This window comes from Crocodylus porosus, unplaced genomic scaffold (genome assembly GCF_001723895.1).
Source record: "Crocodylus porosus isolate Cpor-Errol unplaced genomic scaffold, CroPor_comp1, whole genome shotgun sequence".
Lineage (NCBI taxonomy): Eukaryota > Metazoa > Chordata > Crocodylia > Crocodylidae > Crocodylus > Crocodylus porosus.
In genome coordinates, this window is record NW_017728909.1 from 56,692,938 (window position 1) to 56,697,868 (window position 4,931).

Sequence of the window (4,931 nt, forward strand, 5' to 3'; positions counted from 1 at the left end):
TTCAATCTCCAGATGAAGATCAAGCAGCTCAGAATGGGGAGCAACAGTTGCCCTACCCACTGCTCAGACTGAGCTCTTTTAAGTTCTTCTTGTGTTAGAATTGTTATTGGACAGTGACAGAGCTATGGGGAGATCCTTGTGGCACCTGTGATTCATCAAGCCTTCATTTTAGCAACCTGCAACTATGTTAAGGTGCAGCCTGGATCTACAGTAACACGCAAGCATAAAGGAATGGGGCGTAGTAGGGGAGAAGGAGCACCACAGAAGATGCACCAAGGAAGGTATTCCTGAGCCCATGTAGAAATCACTGACCAACACCCCCAGAGTTCTGGGAACAATGAAGTCATGGCAGGTATGCTTAGGTGCGGTCTATCCTTGGTGGCAGGGCAAGGGCCTGTCATAGTTGGTGCACTGGCTGGTGTCATCAATAACAGCGGGTTATTGATGACACTGGATCAGAGGCATATCATCTATGGAAATAGGAGCCATGTGGCCACATGAAAACTGAAAACAGATGCAGGGGATGATCTGCTGCAAGAATTTACACAGGCCATCCAGGGAAATGGAGGCTCACAGTGCCACGTTTTCCTGACAGCAAAACCTGGCTAAGATATTAACTAAGACCCAGATGGCCATAGGCAGCAGCCATGACAGCTTCTACATGCCCTGGATGGTCAAAGAGGATGACCTGAAAACATACTTGGATCATTCAAGCAGTTTGTGACAGCAGCTGGCTGGGACATGAGCTATTGGACCACTCAGCTGGGGCCTTTCTTAATGGGTCAGACTCAGGCTGCCTATCACAGCCTCATATGTACTAACGGCCTGGACTATCAGCCAGTCAAAGAGGCCATATTATACCAGCTGAAGATCTCACTGGAGCACTACCAACAACAATTTTGAGCTAAGAAGAATAAGGAGAACCGGTGACCCTGGCTGCTAGCTCAATTGCTGGAGGATATCAGAGCCAGGTGGCTCAAGCCAGCAGAGAGGCAAGCTGTAGAACTATCTGAGCCAATCATCCTCAAGCAGTTTGTCTGGGACCTGGATAAACTGGCCCAGAAATGGGACAACACCAGCTCCAAGCTCTGGCTGAGGCTGTGCGCATTGCTGAGGCCTACGTGGAGACCAAAGGCAATGACTACTCCTGAATGACTACTTCACCTCTGTCTTTCACTGGACTGAGGGGAAAAAAATGCCAGGTAGACTACAGGATGAGCATGGTAGGAATAATCACCTTCCTACTATTGCTGTAGAATTGGTATATGACCAATTAAAAAAATTAGACATGTACAAGTCAGTGGGACTGGATGTTCTTCATCTGAGAGTGCTGAAGGAGCTGGTTGAAGTCACTGCAGAACCCCCGGTGGAACTCTTCCACAACTCATGGTGCTTTGGAGAAGTCTCTGAGGATTGGAAGAGGGCCACCCACAAGGACCATCCCTGAGGACTGTTGTGCTCATGCACAAGAAGGGCAGGAGGGAGGACCTGGGTAACTATAATCCAATCAGCATAACTTCCATCCTAGGGTAAATCCTAGAAAAACTCTTCAAGGAGGCTATCTGTGATAAGCTTGTGGAAGTTAAGATTCTGAATGACAGCCTGAATGGCTTCATCACAGGCAGGTCTTGCCTTACCAACCTCATCTGCTTCTGTGACCAGGTAACTCACCACCTGGACACAAGAGAGCAGGTTGACATTGTATACCTTGACTACCAAAAAGCATTTGATTTAATATCCCACAATATCCTCTCGAGAAAATTGGAGGATTGTGGGCTTAAGTCCGAGACAGTCAGGTGGGTGAGAAACTGGCTGCAGGATAGGACCCAGAGAGTTGTAGTGAATGGATCTGTGTCATCCCGGTGAGAAGTGAGCAGTAGTGTCCCACAGGGGCTGCTGCTTATTCCATTATCAATGATTTGGATGTGCAGGTGAAGAGTTCATTGGTCAAGTTTGCAGATTACACCAAGTTATGGGGAAGTGTGGTCACACTTGAAGATAGGCTACAAATACAGGTGGACCTAGACAGGCTAGCAAGTTGGGTGGATCAGAATCTGATGAAGTTCAACGTTGAGAAATGTGCTCCACCTTAGGACAAGCACCCCGCAACACACCTACAGGCTTGGCAGCGCTAAACTAACTGGCACCGTGAAAGAAATGGACCTGTGGGTAATAATAGACCACAGTATGAATATAAACCATCAGTGTGATGCTGTAGCCAGTAGGGCAAATAATACTCTGGCAGGCATCAATTGATGCATCTACAGCAAAACCAATGTGGTTTTTCTGCTCTACTTAGCACTGCTGAGATTGCAGCTGGAGCACAGCATCCAGTTCTGGGTACCACACTTTAACAAGGACATGGATAAGCTTGAGAGAGTCCAAAGAAGAGCTACCTGTATGATCAAAGTTTTACATAGCAAGTCACATGAGGAAAGGCTGAGGGATATGGGCCTCTACAGCCTGAAGAAAAGAAGGCTGAGAGAGGACCTGGTAGCAGCTTACTGCTACACTGGGGGAGAGGCATCAAGGGCTCAGTGAGCAACTCTTCAGCGTGGTACCCAAAGGGAAAGCTATGAGTAATCGCCACAAACTCCTGGAAGACCAATTAAAAAATTATACAAAAAAAATGCTTCAGAGGTTTTTTTGGTGTAGCATTTTGCTATGGTGACATAGCATTAGTATCACGGTTTGTGCCCACTGACACTATAGCGCCATAGCTCATCGCTGTGGTCACATAGCATCTCGTGTAGATAGTCCCCATGTTTAGTACTTGTATAATCAAGTATTATATCAATGCACAGTAACAAATATTATTGAACAGTAGCATGCCTTTAGTGATGCTGCTGCACAGTAGCCTAATAATACTGATTAGTAGCATATTAGCACTGTTTGTGCTGTTATATGCTACTGCACAGTATTAGGCTACTGCGCAAAAAAAAAGTCTTTCCTTGGAGTAATATTTTAATGTACCCACCCGCCGTGGAGCTGGGCTGCGACAACTTGTAAACTTTGGGTGTAGAGTATGGCAGAGACACTGGGGCAAGAATTAACACCTACAAAACTACAGACTAAGGAGAGGAAAGAATCAATACAGAGCCAGGAACTGATTCTGCCCCAAGGCAGAGATAGTCAGTTGCACAAGCACCCATGTCACAAGTTTTGCCTGTCAGTAGCTAGGAGTGCAGGGCTCCGGAACCCCGCTGCACCTATCTCCTTACCTGCTGGCATGCCTTGTGGCTGTAGCAGGGCCTAGCAGCCAGGCTTGCAGTAGTTTCCCACCTCTCCGCCCCTGTGCCCCAAGACAGACACAGTCCCACAAGCACCCGTGACATGAGTTTTGCCTGTCAGCAGCTAGAGGTGCAGGGCCCCAGAAACCAGAAGCCCCTGCACCTATCACCTTGACATCTGGCAGCTGTCATGCAGGGGCTACCAGGCCTGCAGCTTTCATCCTGCTGTGCCTTAACACACACAGTGTTACCCATGTCACGAGTTTTGCTAGTCCTCAGCTTGAGTTAGAGTTTCCCCCAAACCCCTGCACCCATCTCCTTGAAACTTGACAGGCTTTGTGGCCTCTGCAGGGGATAGCAAGCCTGCAGTTTCGACCCTACTGTGGCTTAGCACATACACGTGACACAAGTTTTGCTTTCAAAATTTCAGGTTCAGTTTCCCCAAATCCCCTGCACCTATCTCATTGAAACTTTGCATACATTATGCCTACAGAAGGAGCTACCATTCCTGCAAGTGTCATTGAAACCAGACCAGAAATGACAAAGTTTTAGGTTATTTTGTCCTTCCCCATATAGCCTATGGGTGAAACGTCAAAACAGTGTTGAGATGGCAAAACATTTCAGTTTGCCTCATTTTGTTTCAAAGCTGTTTTGACTATATCTGTTCTGTTTTGATTTTGCTGTTTTGACCTCAAAATAAGTTGAAACAGCATTGAAACAAAACGACGCGAAATTTCACACAGCCCTACTATGTACAGACAATTACCCATTGTGGTTAAAGAAACAGAGAAACTCTACATCATTAGGACAGCTACAGTATAAACAATTCCTGCTGCAAACATAATGGTTACAACTCTCATAATGATTGTACACTTATCTTATGTACTAGAAATGTTCAGCACCAGAAAAATTGGGGGACTATCTAGCAGGATTCTACAGGTGTTTATAATAGGTGTTCTCCTCAGAAAGTGAAAAACCAGGTTGCAGTCATTTTTTGCAGTCATGTTTTGGAAGGTCTCTTCTGACTACTCTAGTTGCCCTAGCTAGTGCAAAGATTGTTGAGGTCCTTCTTTCCCTGCTGTTAGAGCAAATGATTCATTAATACTCACCTTAGCAATAACTTTACAATCTGCAGGAGTCCTCACCAATAGAGACTGTCTACTGTGCAGTAGACTAATTAGCTGCGCAGTAAACATTTCACATCTACACATGCCCAACTATTAGGTCACAGTAGATTAATAAACTCCACAGCATATTCGACTGTTGAGTTTTTTTACTGAGCTGCAATGCATGTATAGATGCTGATTTGGGTGTAATTGCCATGTGCCTCCCTCAGGGCTGCGCGCCATAATCATTTCCTTCCTGTTGGTCTCTCCCTGACACTTGTCAATACACGCTGTAAATAGTTTCATGGGGATAAGGGTGCTTTACTGGTGGTGCACACTGAGGTTAGGGGGAAGGAAGGAAAGGGTCTGTTGTTGGAGAGAGGGAAGGGTGGAGTCTATTGTTGTGAGGGGTTGGTCTGTTGTATTGTGGAGGGAAACAAAGTTTGGGATTTGTTGCAAGCTGTTTGTAGTGTGTATGTTACTGGGGTTGAACTGTGGGCTGGTCCTGGGGTTGGTAAGTGGCCGTTCAAGCACCCTACTGTACCTGTTGGAGGAAATGGTAGTCAGTAGACATGATGCCCTGGTTGCAACTACC